This window comes from Populus nigra, chromosome 11, assembly GCF_951802175.1.
Source record: "Populus nigra chromosome 11, ddPopNigr1.1, whole genome shotgun sequence".
Classification (NCBI taxonomy): domain Eukaryota; kingdom Viridiplantae; phylum Streptophyta; class Magnoliopsida; order Malpighiales; family Salicaceae; genus Populus; species Populus nigra.
The window spans coordinates 8,685,048-8,695,947 of record NC_084862.1 but is presented as its reverse complement, the minus strand read 5'-3'; positions in this window follow the sequence as shown (position 1 = coordinate 8,695,947).

Below are 10,900 nucleotides of genomic sequence, written 5' to 3'. Positions count from 1 at the left end.
TTGTTGTTATATTATTGTTGCTTATAATTTATACAAGTAACCTCCCTGTGGTTCGACCCCGGTCTTGCCGGGTTATTTATTACTTCGACACTCCTGCACTTGGGAAAAGACATCAATCTTTTGGTCGTGTCAAGTTTTTGGCGCCGTTGCCGGGGAGGTAAATTCTTGTACAAATTATAATATTTATTTTATTTTCTCTTTTTTTTTTCTCTTTTTCTTGTATCTAACTTTGTTTCTTTTGTTTTGTTTCTCTTTCTTTTATTTTCTTCTTCCTTTTATTCTCCTACACGTGCATGAGAGTGTGGTCACGTACATTAAGTGGTAGACCTTGTAGGGTATCCTCATCATTTTTAGAAAATATGGCTGAAGAAGATAACCAATCACTTCATAATGAGAATAATGAGAATATTCGGGTTAGAACTCTTAGAGACCACATGAATCCCACAAGAACAAGTGCACCCTCATGCATAGTTTTTCCTCCTGATGCATCTCATTTTAATTTTAAGACAGACATTATTCAACTTTTACCATCTTTTCATGGCTTAGATTTAGAAAATCCATACTTGCATTTAAGGGAATTTGAGGAGGTTTGCAATACATATAATGACTCAAATTGTAGCATGAACACCATTAGGTTAAAGCTTTTTCCCTTTTCATTAAAAGATAAAGCTAAAACATGGCTACAAAATTTGAGACCTGGAACCATTCGTGCTTGGGATGAAATGCAACAACAATTTTTAAAGAAGTTTTTTCCATCCCACAGAACAAACTCTTTCAAAAGACAAATCATTACTTTCTCTCAAAAACCAGGAGAAACATTTTATCAATGTTGGGATAGGTATCGAGACTTACTTAATACTTGCCCCCATCATGGTTTTGAAACATGGAGATTAGTTTTACATTTTTATGAAGGGTTAACTCCTAGAGATAGACAAATGGTTGAATTGATGTGCAATGGAACTTTTGAGGATAAAGACCCTAATGAAGCAATGGAATACCTAGACTTGCTAGCTGAAAATGCGCAAAATTGGGACACTACAGGAACTTATGAGGCACCAAGTAAAACCCAACCTCATACATCTAGTGGGGGTATGTACAACCTTAGGGAAGATGACCTCCAAGCCAAGTTTGCATCTTTAGCTAGAAAAGTTGAGGCACTAGAATTAAAAAAGAGTGGTCAACTAAAATCTGTTCAAGATATTGCGTGTCACATCTGTGAAACCAACGAACATTCAACCAATGACTGTCCAACCTTGCCTTCTTTTAAAGAATGTCTCCATGAACAAGCCCATGCATTAAACAGTTTTCAAAGGCCCAACCATAACCCATATTCACAAACATATAACCCTAGTTGGAGAAATCATCCAAATTTCAGTTGGAAGAGTGAGAACAATAATGCTCAAACTTCACAGCCACCGTTTCAAGCACACCATAATTTCCAAAATTCTCATAGATATGCACCTCCTTATGCTCCCCCTCCTAGAAGAAATCTTGAGGAAACATTGCATGCATTTATGGAAAAGCAAGAGGCAATTAACACTCAACTTGCTCAAAGCATGACAGATTTTAAAGATACTCTTGCAAAATTGACATCTGCTCTCAGTTTACAAGAGAAAGCTAAGTTTCCTTCTCAACCACAACAAAATCCAAAGGGGCAATACAATGTAAATGCAAGTAGTTCTGGAAGCCAACACATGGATCAAGCCAAATCAGTCATCACTCTTCGCAGTGGTAAGGTTATTAAAAAACCCATTCTTGAACCTTGTGAGAATGATGATGAGTCAATCTCTGAGGGTAAGGAAGGGGTTGAATCTGATCATTGCAAAGAAAAGACTGATTCTCCGCCAGCACTTCCATTTCCTCATGCCATGACCAAACAAAGGAAAGTCAATCACAACTCTGAAATCTTTGAAACTTTCAAACAGGTAAGGATCAATATACCTTTGTTGGATGCTATTAAACAAGTTCCTTCTTATGCTAAATTTTTGAAAGATCTGTGCACTGTGAAGAGAAAACTGAATGTGAAAAAGAAAGCCTTCTTAGCCGAACAAGTAAGTGCCATTCTTCAGAACAATAATGCATTGAAATATAAAGACCCTGGTTGTCCTACAATTTCATGCTTTATTGGAGAACATAAAATTGAAAGAGCTTTACTTGATCTTGGAGCTAGTGTGAATTTACTTCCATATTCAGTTTTTCAAAGTCTCAATCTAGGTGAGTTAAAACCAACTTCTGTGACTCTTTTACTTGCCGATAGATCTGTAAAAGTGCCTAGAGGAATAGTTGAAGATGTGTTAGTACAAGTCGATAAATTCATTTATCCTGTGGATTTTATTGTCTTGGATACACAGCCTGTTGAAGCATGTAATTCATTTCCTGTTATTTTAGGACGTCCATTTCTTGCAACTTCTAATGCATTGATTAATTGTAGGAATGGACTGATGAAGCTATCTTTTGGAAACATGACATTGGAGATGAATATTTTCAACATTTGCAAGCAACCTGGAGATGATAATGATTTACAGGAAGTGGACTTTACTGAAAAATTAGTTCATGATCAATTTCAAACCACTTCCAATGAAATTGAGATTGATGAATCTGATGATTTGCAAATGGTCTATTTTCAGGAAGAATCAAAGGCAAGTAATTGGAGACCACAAATTGAGGAATTGCCGCCATGATCAATTGAGCCAATACCTTCAAGTGTTCAACCACCAAAACCTGATTTGAAGCCGTTACCCCTCAATCTCAAATACTCATTTTTGGGAGAAAATGAAACTTTTCCGGTAATAATCTCTTCCAAACTTAATGCACAGCAAGAAGGTAAGTTATTACAAACTCTGAAAATGCATAAAAATGCATTAGGATGGACCATAGCTGACATAAAAGGAATTAGTCCTTTGATTTGCACTCACATGATTTATTTGGAGGAAAATGCTAAACCCTCTAGAGAAATGCAACGAAGGCTTAATCCTAATATGAAAGAAGTAGTGAAAAATGAAGTCATTAAGCTTCTAGATAATGGAATCATTTATCCTATTTCTGACAGCAAATGGGTAAGTCCTACTCAAGTGGTACCTAAGAAGTCTGGAGTCACTGTGATAACAAATGAAAAAAATGAGTTAATTCCAACTAGGACTATTACTGGTTGGCGCATGTGCATTGATTATAGGAAACTTAATTCAATGACTAGAAAAGATCATTTTCCCTTACCTTTCATGGATCAAATCCTAGAAAGAGTTGCAGGTCATGAATTTTATTGTTTCCTAGATGGCTATTCAGGTTATAACCAAATTGAAATTGCATTGGAAGATCAAGAGAAAACTACTTTCACATGTCCATTTGGCACTTTTGCATATCGAAGGATGCCTTTTGGATTATGTAATGCACCAGCCACGTTTCAAAGATGCATGCTTAGTATATTTAGTGATATGGTTGAACGTTTTCTTGAGATTTTTATGGATGATTTTTCTGTTTTTGGTGATTCATTTGATGATTGTTTGACTAACTTAGAAAAGGTTTTGAGCAGGTGTGAAGAGAAGAATCTTGTACTGAATTGGGAAAAATGTCACTTTATGGTAACAAACGGCATTGTACTTGGTCACATTGTTTCATCAAAAGGAATTGAGGTTGACAAATCTAAAATCGAGTTAATTGTTAACTTGCCAACACCAAAATCCATTAAAGATGTTAGATCATTCTTAGGACATGCTGGTTTTTATAGAAGGTTCATCAAAGATTTTAGTGTAATATCTAAGCCCTTGAGCAACCTTCTAACAAAGGATAATATTTTTGAATGGACTGAACATTGTGAAGAAGCCTTTGTTAAACTTAAAAACTTGCTTACTTCTGCTCCTATCATTCAACCTCCTGATTGGTCTTTACCTTTTGAAATAATGTGTGACGCTAGTGATTATGCCGTGGGTGCTGTCTTGGGACAAAGAAAAGATAAGAAACCTTATGTGATTTACTATGCAAGTAAAACTTTAAATAGTGCTCAAATGAATTACACCACTACTGAAAAAGAATTACTTGCAGTAGTATTTGCATGTGAAAAATTCAGGTCTTATCTTGTTGGCTCACCTGTTGTTGTTTACAGTGATCATGCAGCATTGAAATATCTTCTTTCTAAGAAAGATTCTAAGGCTAGATTGGTTCGGTGGATTTTGTTACTTCAAGAATTTGATATCACAATCAAAGACAAGAAAGGCACCGAAAATGTTGTCGCCGATCATTTGTCAAGATTGACAACAGATTCAAAATCTGACATCACACCAATCGATGACTACTTTCCTGATGAATCTTTATTTTCTGTCTCTACGATGCCTTGGTTTGCTAATATTCTTAATTTTCTTGTTTCAGGACAATTGCCAGCTCATTGGAGTACCCAAGACAAAAGAAAGTTCTTGAACGAAGTAAAGAACTTTTATTGGGATGACCCTTATTTATTCAAATATTGTCCTGATCAAATATTTCGAAAATGCATTCCTGACAATGAGGTAAGTAGTGTCATTAAATTTTGTCATTCTGAGGCATGTGGGGGCCATTTCTCATCAAGAAAGACAACTGCAAAAATCTTACAATGCGGATTTTACTGGCCCACCATGTTCAAGGACTCACATGCATTCTGTAAGATTTGTGAAAATTGTCAAAAGTTGGGATCTATTTCAAAACGTCACATGATGCCTTTAAATCCTATTCTTGTCATTGAGATCTTTGACTGTTGGGGTATAGATTTCATGGGTCCATTTCCTTCATCATTTGGTTTCGTGTACATATTAGTCGCAGTAGATTATGTTTCAAAATGGATAGAGGCAATTCCAAGTCGAAACAATGATCACAAAACAGTGATAAAATTCTTGAAAGAAAATATTTTGAGTCGATTTGGAATCCCTCGAGCCATGATAAGTGATGGTGGAACACATTTCTGCAACAAGCCATTTGAGTCTTTAATGAAAAAATATGGAATCACTCACAAAGTTGCCACCCCTTATCACCCTCAGACTAGTGGGCAGGTAAAGCTTGCTAATAGGGAGATCAAACAAATCTTGGAGAAAACAGTGAACCCTAATAGGAAAGACTGGTCTTTAAGACTTAATGATGCACTTTGGGCTTATCGAACTGCTTATAAAACATCATTAGGTATGTCACCTTATAGACTAGTCTATGGAAAACCTTGTCACTTGCCTGTGGAACTTGAACATAAAGCTTATTGGGCTATTAAAGCTTTTAATTCAAACCTTGATGATGCTGGTCAACTGCGAAAATTACAAATAAATGAGCTTGAGGAAATAAGAAATGATGCATATGAAAATTTAAGAATTCATAAAGCAAGAATCAAAGAGTTTCATGACAAGAAAATATTGAGAAAAACATTCAATGTTGGTCAAAAAGTCTTGCTTTATAATTCTCGACTCCATTTATTTCCTGGAAAACTAAGATCAAGATGGAGTGGTCCTTTCATTGTGAAACATGTGTATCCATATGGGGCCTGTGATATCGAGAATCCAAAGAATGGCAATGTTTTCAAGGTAAATGGACATCGTTTGAAAGTTTACTTTGATAATTTTTCAGTTGAAAATGACTCGATTGAATTGAGTGATCCTGTATATAAAGATTGATTAGTTTTCTCACATTGTTTTGTGTTTCATTTTGCTAGTTTCTCTCACCCCGGTCAAAAGGCGGATAACGGTACTCCGTGACTTAAGTCGGTTCTTTTAGTTTCCCATAATAACTGATATCTGTCTATATTTGTGCAATTCTTTACTCTTTCTCTCTTCTTTGAATCTCTTCTCCAATTCTCATTTCAAAATGGACACCATTCTTGAAAAATTGAAAAAGTACTTTCCCGCTCTGCCTCAGAATGCGATTACAAAAATTTACCGTGCTAGGTGTGCAAGATTGAAGTTGTTAATGGATCATGGAATTCCTGAAGATATTCGTTGGCTGATTGAAGCAAAGGTCCGATTATCAGGTGAGTCCTCCAATTCTTTCATTTCACACATGCCTGGAACAGGTAAAAGCACTTTTGCAAAGAAACGTCGTGCAAAACGACTGAAAGTCTGTCACAAATGTGCCAGATGGACTTGCAATGCAACATGTCGTTCTTTAGGAATGGTATCTATAAACCGTGAAGATAAAATACAATTCATTAAGGATGGCCTGAGTAAGGGGTCTTTAGATAATCTTTTGTTGACCCTTGAGACGCATCCTAGTGGAGATGTGCATCGTGCAATTCATGATTTATGGCCCCATTTTCATAAAGAACATGATAGACTTAGTCTTGGGAATCTGACTAAAAAAGACCCTGTTTGCCAGTTTTTAAGAAAACTGGATGGGAAGCCTATCCCCGACCCATAGAGGGCGTTTAAGCCGTTCTTGGACGAAAAACCAAGGGAAGATGTGAGCCACAATCACAACTACGATTTGAGTCTGAGTTTGTAAAAATTTATGTCTTTCAGTTTTATTAATAGCATAATATTTTTTTTTTCTGTTTTGTTATCTCTTATATTTGTTTAAGTGTGTTTCAGGTTTGTCAGTGTTCGTTGTTTCAGGTGATGTCTTCTATACTCTATCTTTCTACCTTAGGACATTGAGGACAATGTCTCGTTTTGGTTGGGGGGAGAGGGTAGTAGTAATTAAAAAAAAAAAAAAAACTAACCAACTAACTGTTTTTGTTTTTAAAAACCATTGGGCAAAACTGTTATTACTAGGATGGTAGAGTAAGGGGAAATGACTCTTGAAACACATCTTAGTAAACATTTTCTAATGGTTATTTGCAATATTCATAACAAGGCCTATTAGAATACTTCTTGAAATATTCAGGTTTACAAACTCTCGCATTGTTATCACTTAATTCTGCTCATATACTCATTTAACAAGTATTCTTAAACCTTCATTTTCACACACACACTTTAACATATGATTGTGGGTTGCACATTGGATTATTACATTATTTATGTTCTTTTGTTAAAGGTAACAACTAAGGGATAGGGATAGTCTATAATTTCCAAAAAAAAAAAGAAAAAAAAAGAAAAAAAAAAGAAAAAAAATGATAATAATAAAAACGTAGATAAGTTTGGTTTCGTAGCCTCCCTAACTTAAGCAATTAAGCCCGAAGGGGTGTTTTAACACCTAATACCCTAAAGTCAACTGACTTGGGAGCTATTGGCCCAAAGCTTGTTACATGGGTTAAGGAGAAAAGCTTAAGGGAATCAAACATTGCACTATCTACGTATCAGTATCTACAACCCGAGTTACTAAGCTCATAGGGGTGTCTCAACACCTAATGCCCTAAGATCAACTGGTCTGGGAGTCATTAGCCAAAAGCTCGTTACATGGGTTAAAGATGCATTGTGTTTTAAGTTATATGTATAGATATTAAAAAAAAAAAAGTAAAATAAAATAAAATAATCCCAACCCAAGGAAGTTAACCTTAAACATTAGAACAAAATATTGTTTTCTTCCAATAAAAGCCCCATCATCTATGTTTCATACATTGAGCACATAACAAGGAAGGTTTATTAATATTTTGTTTAAGAGGTATTGAGCAGATATATAAAATTTAATGAGAGTTTGTTTATCTGGATAGATTAATGGAAGTTGAATGATGAATGCCTTGCTTTGTGGAATTTGCAAATTGTTTTTCTATTTTAACGCTTTAATTACTAGGGACTAGTAATAAGCTGGTTGGGGGGTGTGATTAGTACTTAAAAGTGCATTTTTATCAAGGTTTTATATCATCATTTTGCACTTGAAGTATCAATAACTCCTTAACTAAAGCATGTTTTATAATAACATATCTAATTACATAAGATACCTTTAATTTATGGTAAATGTTAATCTTAAATGCAGGCCTATCACATAAATGAAAGAATTGATTGATGAGTTGAAGTACTGAAATTGAAAGGACAAAAAGATGGCCAAAGAGATGCTGGTGCAGTCCAAATTGGAACACAGTTTGGTAATTGGGTCATATCTGGAGCTGTAGATCTTGGATTTAGGTCCATTTTATATGGATGGAAAGATAAGACATAGGCCTACAACTTTCATGTGGAACCCAAGATTTAACAAGGCCGTTTTCAAGTCCAAATTGTAGCAACAACAAAGAAGTCCGAATCTGTCCTGCAGCCCAGACACTGTTCAGTGTTCAGCCCATATCTCAAGTTCTAGAAGTCCAAATGATCTCAAATTTTTACCCTGGAAATATGAGACAATTTCCTAGAACTTTCATGATTCAAGTTTGTTCAAATTATGACGTCATCAATGACGTTTCTGGCAGACAAGAAGATAAGAATTGTCACCAAGTCAAGATGTGGCCACCCACTCATCAATTAGTCAACAAATCAATAGTTCTGAATTTTGGCCTATAAAAGGAGGCATTTGCCATGTATTTAGGCATCTTGGTGTTCAGATCAAGATCATGCTCTTGCTTTCTCTCTTTGTATTGCTTATGCTTTGCTTTCATTAATATTAAGTTTATGCCTTTCATTTCCTTTCCTTTACTTAGTTAACTTTTATCTTACTTATGTTCTTATCTTGTTTATTTATGTTTCTTTCTTTCATTATGTCTAGCTAAGTTAATTATGTCAAGGTGAAAAGGTTACATTAATGGTGTAAGGATAAGTATAATATAAACTCAACATGGACTTTAATGTTGGATACTAACATGCTTTATATTTGTTATCTTATTCACTTTTAATACTTTGCTTGTTAAATGGTTAATCTAGATTTATGTTGTATAACACTTGGTACAACAAATACTTGGCACTTTCATAGCCCATATTGTATGGTATAACCGACACCTGAGCTATGAAAGGAACTTGATTTGTTGTTAACATAAGTTATAATCATGAATGCCTGAAAACATTTACAAGTATTAGCATTATTCGAATAAGATAGCTAATGTAATCGTGTTAACAATTTATAATCTGATTGGAACCTCCTTGTGTGTGGTTTCTAATTGAATAATAAGGGTTTATACTATACTTGTTTGAAATACCATTAGTGGATCCTCTAACCTTGACATTTGTTGTTATCATTGTTTAATCCTTAAGTTAATCTTCCATCTCAAAGTTCTCATCAACTTCTTCTTCTTCTTCTTTATTATTATCATTATTAATAGTATTATTGGTGCTATTACTAGTATTACTACTACTACTACTACTACTACTACTACTATTATTATTGTTGTTGTTGTTACTATTGTTGTTATATTATTGTTGCTTATAATTTATACAAGTAACCTCCCTGTGGTTCGACCCCGGTCTTGTCGGGTTATTTATTACTTCGACACTCCTGCACTTGGGAAAAGACATCAATCTTTTGGTCGTGTCAGGTAGCTATGGAATGCCTTCTTGATGACGATGATGTTTGGTCGGTCGAACTTGACTAATGGCTTAAAAGCGCCATAACTTTTGATCCGATAGTTGGATCACGCTCAAACGTTTACAGGGGTTTCCATAGGCTGTTTTCATTGGGGTAGCAATGGAATGGGTTCTCGATGACTAGGATGTCTGGTCGATTGTACTTGAGTATCGTCTCAAAAGGGTTATAACTTTTGATCCGACTGTCTTGAGGTAGCTATGGAATGACTACTTGGTGACAAGGATGTCTGGTCGCCCGTACTTGCGTATCAGCTTAAAAGCGCCATAACTTTTGATCCGATAGTTGAGCGCGCTCAAATGTTTATAGGGGTTTCCATAGGCTATTTTCGTTAGGATAGCTATGGAATGCCTACTCGGTGACATGAATGTTTGGTCACCCGTGCTTGAGTATCGGCTTAAAAGGGCTATAACTTTTGATCCGACCGTTGGATCGCGCTCAAAAGTTTAAAGGGGTTTCAAGAGGCTATTTTCATTGGGGTAGCTATGGAATGGCTTCTCGATGACGAGGTTGTTTGGTCTCCTATACTTGAGTATCAGCTCAAAAGGGCCATAACTTTTCATCCAACAGTTGGATCGCACTCAAACATTTACAGGGGTTTCCAGAAGCTGTTTTCAATGGAGTAGCTATGGAATGGCTTCTCGATGATGAGGATGTCTAGTCTCATGTACTTGAGTATCGGCTCAACAATGCCATAATTTTTTATCTGATAGTTGGATCGCGCTCAAACTTTTACAGAGATTTGATGAGGATGTCTGGTCTGTCGAACTTGAGTATCGGCTTCAGAGGGCCATAACTTTTGATCCAATAGTTGGATAGCGCTCAAACATTTACAGGGGTTTCCAGAGGTTGTTTTCTTTGGGGTAGCTATGAAATGGCTTCTTGATGAAGAGGATGTCTGGTCGGTCGAACTTGAGTATCGGCTTAAAAGGGCTATAACTTTTGATCCAGCCATTAGATCGCGCTTAAATTTTTACAGGGGTTTCCATAGTCTGTTTTGCTTGGGGTAGCTATGGAATGGCTGCGCGGTGATGGGGATGTCTAGTCATTCGAACTTGAGAATGGGCTCATAAGGGCCATAACTTTTGATCCGACAAATGGATTGCGCACAAAGTTTTATAGCGATTTCCAGTGGTTGTTTTCCTTGGGTCACCTATGGAATCGCTACTCTGTGATGGGTACATCTTGTCAGACAACCTTGAGTATCGGCTCAAAAGCGCCTTAACTTTTGATCCGAAAGTTGCATCGCGTTCAAAATTTTTCAGAAGCTGTTTTCTTTGGGGTAGCTATGGAATGGTTACTCGATGACAAGGATGTCTAGTCGCCCGTACTTGAGTATCAGCTAAAAAACGCCATAAGTTTTGATCCGACCGTTAGATCACGCTCAAACTTTTAACAGGGTTTTCAGAGGCTACTTTCATTGGTGCAGCTATGGAATGGCAACTCATAAATGAGGATGCCTGGTCAGTCGAACTTGAGTATTGTTGATTGTGCATCAAACGTATCATTAAGTCTT